Source organism: Cetorhinus maximus, chromosome 2, assembly GCF_964194155.1.
Source record: "Cetorhinus maximus chromosome 2, sCetMax3.hap1.1, whole genome shotgun sequence".
Classification (NCBI taxonomy): Eukaryota; Metazoa; Chordata; class Chondrichthyes; order Lamniformes; family Cetorhinidae; genus Cetorhinus; species Cetorhinus maximus.
Window position 1 is genome coordinate 11767655 of NC_135880.1, and position 13858 is coordinate 11781512.

Consider the following 13858-nt stretch of genomic DNA (forward strand, 5'->3'; position numbering starts at 1 on the left):
GAATGAAGCAAACTGACAATATTTGCAAGAGAAGTAGCCTTCTCCTAAAACTAACCTTCAAATGTGCTGTTGTATCTCACTGTCGAAATATAAATTTCTATGGCCAACCTCTTTCACATCTTGACAAAGTTTCTTGAGAAACCTTGCTGTCAATTAGAATGTGCCTTTTCATTACTTGTTTGCCTCCTGAAGAGAAGGTAAAATAAATACTCAGACTACACTTTGGGATTTGATTGTATTTTTAGGTGGTAGGGCAAAGCTGCTTAACAATCTGTCAAAAACCCTATTTGCCTGACATTTTCAGTTTAGTCCCAGGTGTGCAATAAACACAAAAGATCAAAAGCAGCAGTTTTATTTATTTATATGAGGTTAGTTTCTCGCAAATGTGCTTTGTACTGCTGTACAAATACTTCTCATTGCCAGCTGAGTATGTGGTCTAAATATTGAAAATTCCTTTCTGTGAACATACAAATTAGGAGCAGGAGTAGGCCATTTGACACCTCGAGCCTGCTCCGCCATTCAATAAGACCATGGCTACTCTGACTGTGGCCTCAACTCCACATACCGCCTTTCCCTGATAATCTTTGACTCACTTGTTAGTCAAGAATCTATCTACCTCTGGCTTAAAAATACTCATTGACCCTGCCTCCACCACTCTTTGGGGAAGAGAGTTCCAAAGATTCACAACTCTCTAAGAGAAAAAATTTCTTCTCATTTCCGTCTTAAGTTGGAGGCCCCTTACTTTTAAACTGTGTCCCCTAGTTCTGGTCTCTCCCACATGGAGAAACATTCTTTTAGCATCCAGCTTGTCAAATTCAAATTGAGTTTTAAGTATAAGGCGTTTTGTGAATTGATTGTTCCCCGGAGATGCGATTTCTTAGTCAGATTCAGCCTCACTCGTGAGAAGGCTCTTAAATGGGATTTTAACAGTCTTGCTCACTCGCATCAGATTCTGGATTACACAAACACGTGCGCACGGTTGTGTCTGTGCATGCACCTAGATTCCAATTAGAGATTAAATTGAAAGTGGGGTCTGCCAAAGACATTGCTTTGCCGAGCCTGGTGTTTGAAGCGATTATGCATAGTGACATACTATGTGTTATTGAACTATTGTCACAAGGCAGACAGCAAAGTGGAAGTTAAAAGCACCGAATGTCTTCACTTTTAATATAAATTTTCAGATTGTGAAATAAATGGTTGTGATTATGGATTAAGACAGAAGTTAAAATGACACTAAACAAAAATATTTTGTGAAAAAAGTGGCTTTTTAAATCTTAATGAAGAAATCTGGCATTCCATAAATATAAAATTGCCTTTTCAGGACCAGCTAGGCTGTTTAATAGTAATTATGAAGTTCATATGCCGTTAAAAACCCAGTTACACCTCATTCAAAAAGATGTAACTTTTTCAAGGGTTTTTGCAGTGAGGCTAACAGCATAAAAGTGGAAGTTTTCATCACTTTACTGATTACTTAGAGATTGTAGACTCGGGGGGAACCTCAACACCGCACCACTGGAGGAGCATTAAATCACAGACAACACTTTCTATATTTCTGCATTATTCTGCATGTGTGTGTGCTCGCAAATTGCTGTCAGTTGAAGTGGAGTAATGGCGAGGAACACAGTTAATTTTTCTGTTGTTACTACTGCAAAATCTGGGCCATTAATTTGTCTTGGATTTTATTGAATTGTTGAAATGTAATAATAAAATGCATTATTATACAGCCTTTATTTAGCCATTTAATTCAATACTGTCTTATGGTCTGCTGCATGTTTTTTTTAAGGAAGATGTTTATACTAGTTTGATCTGACTAAATATTAATTGGACTAATAAGGGGAGTGCTATTTGAGTGAATACCCCAACCAATAAGACTTGAATATTATAAATTATTTCAAATTTATACCAGAGCATTTTAGTTTACTGCTAAACACCTAAATTAACCTGTATATTGCAAAAATAGAAGGTTTAATTTTGCTTTGCCACTGCTTGGTTGTTAGGCTTGTGTTGCAATCAAAGAATTAAAAAATTCCTTTGTGACAGAATATTTTTCTCTGTTAATAGTTTTCTTTGCTGAGCATGCTTGTACAACATTGTTCTGCAGCCTGAGGCTGTTTAACATGCTGAGGCAGTGGGCAACTAGAGAAATAACATTTAGTGTGGAGAGAGAGAGAACACGGAAGGGAGGATCCAGGAAAATGATGGGACTCTATCAAACAGAAATACTTTTTCACTTAACATCTTAGAAAAGCCATGCATTGGTATTAAGCAGTTTCCTTCTACTCCATGTGCTGTAATCTGTGCCAAGAACATTTTCTGAAAAATTTACCGTACATGGAGCATACTTTCATAGGCAATCGGGTAAGAAAAACTATTGTGCTTTGCTTGTCATGGTGTTATGGACATGAAGAATATGCTCAGATGTAAATATTTAAATTCCCAAAGCCATTTATAATGCTGGCTAGAGTTGTAAAATAAGAAAAATTGATTAATAGTTTTATAATACTTTGTGATCATTTGTCATATAATATTGTAAGTAACAGGAAGCAGAATATAAGATACAGTTTAAAAATTAATGTTGTACATTTGACCAGCTAATATTAAGCGGTAATTTATGATTGGTCTTAATCAGTTTTACTATGCACTGATGTATATACTGAATTTCTAAATGTATAAAAACTTAGGAGGATAAGCTCAAAAAAATTTGCCTTTAAACAACTTTAGAAAAGGTAATTTTCTGTTTCCTTAATATAAATCGTTAACAAATACAAATTTTTGGTTTCACAAAAATTAGATTTATTTGCGTTAGTTAACAGTTTATAATAACTACTAATCAGAGCAACATTTGTAGCATTTTCACCGGACAGCAGTGGGTAGTAATGCCTTTCTGGAGAAAAAAAGCTCTCCATTTTATTATTGATCAGTCATTATGGAATTAAGTTTTCTACTTGAAGATCAGCGTTATCTGTATTTGTGTATATTATGACAGAGTGAAGTTATATGTTAAATTAGAATTTTTTTCTGTTCTACAACTGAAATGAAGATCTTGTTATAACTACTTTTCTACGCTGCTGAAGATGGCTGGCATGGTTTATCTTGTATTGCTCTTGCTATCTGACATCAACAAGTAGAGTGTAAGGAGTATATGGGCACATTTTCTTGCTTTTTCTTGCAAGTTTTTCTTTTCCCCATTTTTTCTAGAAGTGAATACTTTAACAAATACTATTTGTTGCAGTTTCCTGCTGTTATATAAGATGTGGCAGTCTAGACATTAAAGTAATGTCTGGGAAAAGTCTGGTTCTGCTCGCAGCAGGGTTATTTTCCATTGCTGTATGTTCACTCTGATTATCCTGCTAAATATGGTTTATGCAGTGACTTGCACTATAGATTGCCTTGACTGTAACCACATTCCCTTTTTAATGAGGCATTTTCTCCCCATCTTGTTCGTTCATGGCAATTGCAAAATATTTTCGACTGTTGGGGAAAGAAGATATATGGAAGTTGGCTGATGTGACCCTTGATTTTCCTCCCCTCTCTAATGGAAAAAAATCTGCCCACCATTCGTTGCATCACCATGGTGTTATAGTGGGATCAAGTAGAGGATTGCATGGTGTAGGACATTGTTTATTGAACAATCTGCAAACTGCTCCCTTTGATGTGTTGCTAAAATTATATTCATCTTTTTGATAAAGTTGGGATAGTCTGAGATTACATGGATTTGGTTTTACAGTTGCAATTCGGATGTTTAACCTATTCATATTTTAAAACTCAGTTCTGTATGCTGAAGTGGATCAAAAGGAGCACTGTAGTGCTTCTTGCATTGTTGGTGACATTTCAGTTTAATGTCTTGAAATAATTTGAAAACTTTGAGTAAAATTAGTCTAGGGCCAAAAGCCAGCTCAAAGTGGATGGCGTGCCTAGAGCTTGCGCACAAACGTGTTGGCCGAAGAGTCGCTGAAAATTGGGCCGTGGGGCTTATCAGGTGTATAAGAGCAAGGACATTATGCTAAACCTTTATAAATCACTTGTTGTGCCTCAGCTGGCATTTTGTATCCAAATCTGGGCCACATAATTTAGAAAAGAGGTCTTGGGGATGGTGCAAAAGATGTTTGCTGGAATGGAACTAGGGATGTGGGACTTCAGTTATTTGGAGTAGAGAGAAAGAGCCAGTGGACACTGATGTAAGGTAAAGGCAAAGGAATCAGCACTGAGATGAGTTTTTTTTTACATGCACGGTAAGTTATTGTCTGGAATGCACAGCCTGCAAGAATGGGGAAAATGATTGAATCCTAACTGACAGAAAGGAAGTGGATTTCTATCGTTCCTCGGCCTTATAATGCCAATGATCCCATATGCTTTTAACAGCCTTTTCAAGCAGTCTTGTCACTTCAAAGATTGCATGTATACCTCTGAAGCCTCTGTTCCTGCACCCCTTTTAATATTTACTATCGCCTCTTCAAGTTCTTTCCACCAAAATGCATCACTTCACTCTTTTCTGCAGTAAATTTCGTTGGCCCTGTGTTGGCCCATTTCACAATCTGTCGATGCCCTTCTGAATTGTGTTATTATTTTCCTCACTGTTGACTACATTTCCAAGTTTCATGTCATCCACAGACTTTGCAATTATGCTTTGTATACTCAATTCCAAGTCATTAATATATATCAGGAAGTGCAATGGTCCTAATGCTGAACTCTGGAGAATAGCACTGCACATAACTTGCACTCTAACAAATAACTGTAGCAAAGAAAATGGCATCCAAAAGCAAATGACTCCAGACATCAGGAGTGTTCAAAATGTAATACCAAGAAGAGGAGTAAGGTAAGGCAGGAGGATTTTGGGAGGCAGGTCTGGAGTATGATAGCAAAGCAGTGAAGTAATGGCTGCCAGATGTTTTAATTCGGAAAGCCAGTTGGTGGAGGATGTTACTGAATCCAATCTTTACTCATTCTTAGAATTATTTACAGAGTAAAACATTAGGAGCATATACCTCCTAACTCAACTACCCCACAATTTCAGTAAATGTCTTTTTTTATATACTCAAGTGAATCGACAATTAATGCCCTCCACCTACACATAATTAAACATGGAATATAATTAACCTATTCTCTTCTTTCTCTTTAAATAAAACAAGTAAATTTTTAAACAATCAAAGAACTTCCCTATTCTGTACAAAGTATTGCATTGCGAGATGCCTCTCTTCTAGGACCCCAACAATTTCTTTGTGCAGGAATTTCTTTACATAAAACAGACAATTGATGACTTGCAACGACCTATTTTTAATTGATTTTCTTTCTCTCCATCACTTGTTTCAATTCAGCAAGGTCAATCTGTAACCTTTTCTCACTTGCACCTTCTGTAAAGTGTGCATTACCCCTGAAGGAACGATGACCTACCTAACTTTGGAAACACCATCAGCTGCAAGTTCATCTCCAAGTCTCACACCATCTTGAATATATCACCTGTTCCTTCACTGATCAAAATCCTGGAATTCCCTTGCTAACAGCACTGGCTGACCACCTTCTCAAGGGCAATTAGGGATGGGCAATAAATGCTGGCCTTGCTAGTGATGCCCGCATTCCGTAAAAGAATAAAAAATGGAGGTAACACTCTAAATAGGATTGGTGATTTAAACTTATTCCTGACCTACTATGCTTAATATCTAAACCGATATATTTAAAAGCCCCAGAAGCCTGACTCCCAATTTTGAATTCTACTCTAATCTTATTAGTAACTGATTTCACAAATTCTACAGTATCATCCATAAGAAATCATCGACATGCATCATGAAGATGTCTGAAAATTTTCCTTTATGATACCAATAAAACATTGCAGGATCTGCTTTTAGTTGAACTATTTTCAGCAAAATGGATCTCACCAAAAAATACCTCTGTCTTGAAATATAATTTAGGCCATAGATACACTTGTATAGTTTCTGTAGTTTCTATTCTGTAGTTTCTATCTCTCTGGGCGGTTTCAGAAACATTTCGCTCTGAAAACTATCACCTTGCAAAAAGGTGGTTTTGATGTTGATTTATCCACATTCCCATGAATATGTGGCCAGAAGAACTGAAAAGATTTAAGATTATTTTTCCAGCTGTGAGGTTCCACTCTAATATCTGTGTCACCCAATCATTCATCAAAACCACTAGCAACTAGCCTTGCTTTAGCCTTAGAAGTCTCATCTTTTCCAGTACAAACACATCTGCATGACAAGGCTAGCTGCATCTTGTCTGGTACCTTGCAATAAACTCAACTCAATTATGCAACTTCTTTTGGGGTTTGCCTCTCTTATTAGCTTCTCTTATAACCAGCTTATTCTCAGAAACCACACGAGATAGAGAGTGTGCAGGGACAGCAGCTTTAGAAACGGCACGAGAGAGAGTGGGGACAGCATCTTCAGAAACAGCACAAGAGAGAGAGATCGGGGACAGCAACTACAGAAACAGCATGAGAGAGCGCGAGCAGGGACAGCAACTACAGAAAGAGAGAGAGAGAGAGATCGGGGACAGCAGCTGCAGAAATCTTGAGAGAGAGAGAGCAGGGACAGCAGCTTCAGAAACAGCGTGAGAGAGAGAGCAGGGACAGCAGCTGCAGAAATCTTGAGAGAGAGAGCAGGGACAGCAGCTTCAGAAACAGCGTGAGAGAGAGCGGGGACAGCAGCTTCAGAAACAGCATGAGAGAGAGAGCAGGGACAGCAGCTTCAGAAACAGCACAAGAGAGAGAGCAGGGACAGCAGCTTCAGAAACAGCACGAGAGAGAAAGCGGGGAGCACAGCTGCAGAAATTGTGAGAGAGAGAGAGCGGGGACAGCAGCTTCAGAAACAGCACGAGAGAAAGCAGGGACAGCAGCTTCAGAAACAGCAAGAGAGAGAAAGAGCAGGGAGCACAGCTGCAGAAATTGTGAGAGAGAGAGAGAGAGCGGGGACAGCAGCTTCAGAAATCGTGCGAGGGAGAGAGTGGGGACACCAGCTGCAGAAGTCGTGAGAGAGAGAGAGCGGGGCCAGTGGCTTCAGAAACAGCGCAAGAGAGAGCGGGACAAGTAGCTTCAGAAGAGCGCCAGAGAGAGCGGGCACAGCATCTTCAGGAATCGTGCGAGAGAGAGACAGTGGGGACAGCAGCTGCAGAAATCCAGAGAGAGAGAGAGCGGGGCCAGCAGCTTCAGAAACAGTGCGAGAGAGAGCGGGCACAGCATCTTCAGAAATCGTGCGAGAGAGCAGGGACAGCAGCTGCAGAATTGGCGCAAGAGAGTGGGGACAGCGACTTCAGAAACAGCGTGAGAGAGAGAGCGTAGTGTTTGGTCCATATGACATAAAAGGAAATCCAAAACTTCAGCCTTTTGCCATGTTTAAAAAATGGGCTTTCTGCTGAACCAAAAATATGGCTGCTACAAGTCCTATGACCACAGGACTAGCCCTTTGTCCTGGGAACTACCACTAGGAGTTACAAGAACAATTCCTCTCTCAGCTTGTGGAATCTCACACCTTATTGTACAGACCCCTCGTAATCAATGAAAGTAGAGGAAGTGTAGTCGAATGGGCTCCCTAACAAAAGAGAGAAATCAAAACTCTTTGTGCCTGCACAGCTCTTAACTGACTCATCTCACACCTGGGACCATCCAGGTCCATTTCAAAAGGAGGCCACTTAGGGAGCAATTGAATTCTGGCCAGAAGCATGGAAACTGATTGTTAAGCTGCACTTAACCATTAACGGGCCATGTCATACTACCCAAGCCTCTGGCCTTCTGGTCAGTTTTAACATTGCATCTTTGGCGTCACAGGCTGTTTTAACATCAGCTGGAAAGGACTCCAGCCACCTGGCTGAACAAGCTGTCGATTATCATCCCTCAACTCCTTGAAGCCTGCTTGATTCTAAAAGCCTCTGATCAACGACTGCTAGGCGGCCTAAGTAAAGATAACCCACCATGTTGCAGCACCATTCGTTTCAAGGATTTTTGTGTTGTCGTCTCCAGCCTCATCGTGGATGAACTCGGCCACAAAGGAAGCATCCTCTGGGCTTTGACTTCTCGGACTCTGAAAATCACGCGGGCTAATATTCATTTCTGTGGTTCTTCTACTGTTGCCATCCATAGTTGTAAAACTTTTTTTTCTATCCCTCTTCTTTAGTGTGCGTATGTAGTGGGAAGTTGCAAATGCGCCTTCCCCAGGTTTTGAATCTGAAATAAACTAACCTTCTGAGTTAATCATAAGATGTGTTTGCTGTGAGTTTTTAGTAAATTGGATCTCACAAACCAAGGGTTTGGGAAAACACCAGTGCATCCTTGAAAAATAATTCAAAACACCTGCTTACAGACATATGGTGAGAGGTAATAAGTACAATTTGCCTGTCTCTCTCCTCCCCATAACAATAGGAACATAGGAGCAGGTGCAGGCCACTGTGCTCATTGAGCCTGTTCCGCCATTCAATTAGGTAATGGCTGATCATCTATCTCAATGCCACTTTCCATATCCCTTGATGTCATTAGTATCCAGAAATCTATCGATTTCTGCCTTGAACATGCTCAATGATTGAGCTTTTACAGCCCTCTGGGGTACAGAATTTCAAAGATTCACCACCCTCTGAGTAAAGAAATTCCACTTCATCTTGGTTGTGAATGGCCTACACCTTATTCTGAAACTGTGCCCTCTGGTTCTAGACCCACCAGCCAGGAGAAACATCCTACCTACATCTACCCTGTCACACCCTGTAATAATTTTGTAAGTATCAATGAGATCACCTCTCATTCATCGAAACTCTAGAGAATACAGACCAAGCTTCCTCAATATCTCCTCACCAAACAATGCTGCCATCACAGGAATTAGTCTGGTGAACCTTTGTTGCACTGCCTCCATGGCAAGTTTTCTTTTATTCATTCATGGGATGTAGGTATCGCTGGCTAGGCCAGCAGTTATTGCCCACCCCTAATTGCCCTTGAGAAGGTGGTGGTGAGCTGCTGCCTTAAACTGCTGCAGTCCATGTGGTGAAGGTAGACCCACAGTGCTGTAAGGGAGGGAATTCCAGGATTTTGACCCAGCGACAATGATGGAAAGACAATACATTTCCAAGTCAGGATGGTGAGTGGCTTGGAAGGAAACTCTCAGATGGTGGCTTTCCTATGTATCTGCTGCTCTTGTCCTTCTAAACGGGAGTGGTCATGGGTTTGGAAGGTGCTTTCTAAGGAGCCTTGGTGAGTTTCTGCAGTGCATCTTGTAGATGGTATACACTGCTGCCACTGTGCATTGGTGGTGCCAATCAAAGCGGGCTGCTTTGTCATGGATGGTGTCAAGCTTCTTGTGTTGTTGGAGCTGCACTCATCCAGGCAAGTGGAGAATGTTCCATTACACTCCTGATTTGTGCCTTATAGATGGTGGACAGGCTTTGGGGAGTCAAGGTGAGTTACTTGCTAGAGGATTCCTAGCCTCTGACCTGCTCTTGTAGCCACAGTATTTATATGGCTAGTCCTGTTCAGTTTCTGGTCAATGTTGATAGTTGATATTCAGCGATGTTAATGCCAATGAATGTCAAGGTGCGATGGTTAGATTCTCTCTTATTGGAGATGTTCGTTGCCCGGCACTTGTGTGGCGCGAATGTCACTTGCCACTTGTCAGTCCCAGCCTGGATATTGCCCAGGTCTTGCTGCATTTGGACATGGACTGCTTCAGTATCTGAGGAGTCGCGAATGGTGCTGAACATTGTGCAATTATCAGTGAACACCCCCACTTCTGACCTTATGATGGAAGGAAGGTCATTGACAAAGCAGCTGAAGATGGTTGGGCCTAGGACACTACCTTAAGGAACCCTATATCCTTCCTTAAGATAAGGAGTACACAGTACTCCAGGTACAATCTCACCAAGGCTCTATACACTTGCAGCAAGGCATCTTTACCCCCCTTATATCCCCTTGTGATGAAGGCCAGTATTCCATTTGCCTTCCTAATTACTTGCTGCACCTGTGCCTTTTAGTGACTCATGAACAAAGACACCCAGGTCCCTTTGGACATCAACACTTCCTAACAGCTCACTGTTTAAGAAATATTCTGCCTTTCTATTTTTTCTACCAAAGTGGATAATTCGCGCTAATTCACAGTATTATTCCTTCTGCCATGTTCTTACCCATTCCATTAGCTTGTCCAAGTCCCTTGAAACCTCCTTTCATTCTCCTCACAACTTACATTCCAACTTAGTTTTGTGCCATCAGCAAATTTTGAAAAAATATTTTTGGTCCCCTGAAAGAGTACTGCCTCTTTATTAATACTAATTTCTTTCAGTTCCTCATTTTCACAAGCCCCTTGGTTCTCTATTATTTCTGGGAGATTTGCTATATTATTTGCCGTAAAGACAGAAACAAAGGCTGTGTGTAAGTGCTGGAAAATGGGATGAGAACAGATAGGTGCTGATGGCTGGCACAGACACGATGGGCCGAAGGACCTATTTCTTTGCTGTATAACTCTACGACTCTAAAAATCATAAGTGTGACATCACAGGGAGACAGGCAAATAATTGGTGAGTAGTTTGTGCATTTATCTTCAAAGCTCAAGTAATTTATTAGTAATTGTAAGGTGTTATTAGTAAGGTTTACTAGTGGCATTAAAGCTTATTGGGAGTAGTAGGGTTTATTAATTATAAATTAATTAAGAAAAAGAATTAAGTAACACATAATAAAGGTGGCAGGGCAGGTGATGTATTGCGACTGCAGGATGTGGAAGCTCCTGGGCGCCAGTGTGATCCAGGGCAAACATGTTTGCAGTAAGTGCCTGCAGCTGAAGGAACTTTGGCTCAGAGTCATTAAGCTGGAGGCCGAGCTGCAGACACTGCAATGCATCAGGGAGGGGGAAGGTTCCCTGGACACTTAGTTCCAGGAGGTGATCACACCCCTTAGGATAGGGTCTTCTGATTTGGTCAGTTGTCAGGGACAGGAGGGTGGTACTGTGAGTGAGACAGGTAAAAGGATTGAGAAGGTAGAAATGGGGGAGTCTCAGCCGTTGCAGTTATCTAACATGTTTGAAGTTCTTGCAACCTGTATGTATGAAAGCAGTGGCTGCAGGGTGGATGAGCAAACTGACCATGGCTCCATGATACAGGAAGCCGCTCAAGTGTGGGGAGTTAATAGGAAAGTAGTGGTAGGAGGGTACAGTATAGTCAGGGGCATAGACACAATTCTCTGAAGCTAAGAGCAAGAGCCCAGATGGCTGTGTTGCCTGTCTGGTGCCACAGTTCAAGGCATTTGCTCAGGGCTGGGGAGGAACTTGCAGTGGGAGGGGGAGGATCCAGTGTGTGTTCTACATAGGTGCCAACGACATAGGTAGGACTAGGAAAGAGGTTCTGCTGAGGGAGTGTGAGCAGCTGGGAGCTAAATTAAAAAGCAGAAGCTCTAAGGTAATCTCTGAATTAGCACCTGAGCCACGACCAAATTGGAGTAGGGTAATTAATATTATAGAGTTAATGTGTGGCTCAAAGACTATGTGGGAGAAATGGGTTTCGATTCATGGGACACTGGCACAAGTGCTGGGGAAAGTGGGAGCTATACCGTTGGGGCAGTCTTCACCTGAACCGTCCTGGGACCAGTATTCTGGTGAATTGTATAACTAGGGTGGTAGAGAGGGCTTTAATTAGTGGGGGCGAGGGATCAAGTTTGGTAAGACGTGATAAATTAAAGAGAAAAGACCATACAAGACAGCAAGGTAGAAATCAGAGTAATGATGATCAGGATATGACAGGAAGGCACAGAGTGTACAAATATGAGTGCACCAGCAGATAATGCTAGAGGTTATGGAAATAGTAAAAAGAATTAAAGGCTCTGTATCTTAATGCATGTAGCATTTGTAACAAAACCAATTAATTAACATTACAAATAGAAATAATTACATATGGTCTGATAGCTGTTACAGAGACATGGGTGGAGAGGAAAGGGTGGAGGGATATCTCTGATAATTAAGGATGACATTGGTACAGTAGAGAGACATGACCTTAATTCTTGAGATTAAGATGTAAAATCAGTTTGGGTAGAGATGAGAAATGGTAAAGGTAAGAAGTCACTCGTGAGAGTGGTTTTATGGGCACCTTACAGGAACCACACTAGGACAAGGTATGCAGAAGGAAATAATGGGGGCTTGTGAGAAAGGTATGGTGATAATCATGGGGGATTTTAATCTACATATAGATTGGACAGATCAGATTGGCAAAGATAGCCTGGCTGATGAGTTCATAGAGTATTTTCAGGACAACTTCTTAGAGCAGCATGTTCTTGATTCAACCAGAGAGCAGGTAATGTGCTCGATCTGGTAATGTGCAATGAGACAGGATTAATTAATGACCTCACAGTGAAGGCACTCGAGGTAGTGGTGATCATAATATTATTGAATTTCACATTCAGTTTGAGTGAGAGAAGAGTGAATCTAAGACTAATGTTTTAAACTTAAATAAGGGCAATAATGAGGGCATGAAGACAGAGTTGGTTAAAGTGAACTGGGAAATTAGGTTCAGGAACAAGTCAGGAGAGATGCAGTGGCAGACATTAAGGAGATACTTCAGAATACTCAGGGTACATTCCAGTGGGAAAGAAAGACTCTAAGGGAAGTGGCAAACTAAGGAAATTAAAAATAGTATCAAATTGAAAGAAAAAGCACATAATTCCACAAAGATGTGTAGCAGGCCAGAAGATTGGACAGAATATAGGAAAAAATGACTAAAAGATAATGAGGAGGAAAAAATTAGAGTATGAGAGAAAGCTAGCTAGAAATATAAAAGCAGTAACGGTTTCTACAGTATTTAAAAAAAAGTAAATAAAGTGAGTGTTGGTCCTTCAGAGAGAGCCTCTGGGGAATTAGTTATGGTAAACCTCGAGCAATTTCAGAAAATTTGGTTTTCTTTGTCTTTCACTATTATCCCCTGCTATTAGTTCTCTTCAGTGATGCCCCCAATTTTTTAAGCGTACCGTTGTCATCTGTTGAGAGATTGAATTCTATTTGGTCGGCAGGAATGGCATAAACTCCACTTGTTTTGCGCTGGAAAAACCTGTTTTTTCTTATGACCCTAGAGTAGAAGTTCTCTAAATGTTTTTGCCTGTGGACTATTAGGTGGGTCAAAAGATCCCATGGGCCACCTAGTGGTCCTATCCTACCTGCCTTTGTTTGTTACTGCACAAAAGCTCATTAGAATTAATGGGAACTTGTGGAACTATAAATGTTTCACTGCTTTATCATTACTAAACATAATAAATTTGTGCATTTTTGAAAACTAAATATAAGTTAATTACTAATTCATGCCTGAAAGAAAAGTATAGATATTTTCATATTATGAACATCAGTGCTACAAGTGACTATAATTATTTTAAACATTCAAATAAGTGTTTTGAAATCATCACAATAATCTTCTGAGAAATGAACACCCTACAGCTATATTAATCAGACAAAATCAACAGTAACATAAGTCTTTCATACAAAACAACACTGTTGTTTCTCGCGCTTATGGCGACTCATGTGGGGGCCAGTCTGGTTGTCTGATGTCATGTGAGTGGTGGGTATGAGTGTTCTAGCCTGTTGTGTCATATAACCTTGGTTCTGGTGTTATCTGTCAGTGACTTGCATTTTGGACTAGCAGTCTGTGGATCACACTTTAAGAGCCACTGCCCCAAGGGCGCCTTGTTTAAAACTACTGAAGCAAAGTACAAATGAACTAATTCTAATAGCAAAAAAGTGGCTGAATCGACCTATGTTCAAGTTTCTGAGGATGGATTATAACACTCTGACCTGTAAAGGATCAACATTATCAGGAATTAAACCATGCGGCTTTAGAGTACTTTCTGTTTGACAAAGATATAACATTTTTGGTGTAACTAATACTGAAAGGCATTATTTATAGTATT

The 13858-nt window shown here is 40.6% G+C and overlaps 1 protein-coding gene across 1 annotated transcript in view; it reads left to right on the top strand.

Moving 5' to 3' along the window:
* The window catches only part of rgs12b (regulator of G protein signaling 12b), a 246381-nt gene that overhangs the window by 64477 nt on the left and 168046 nt on the right, over positions 1 to 13858 (top strand). The gene's annotated exons all lie outside the window — the stretch shown is intronic.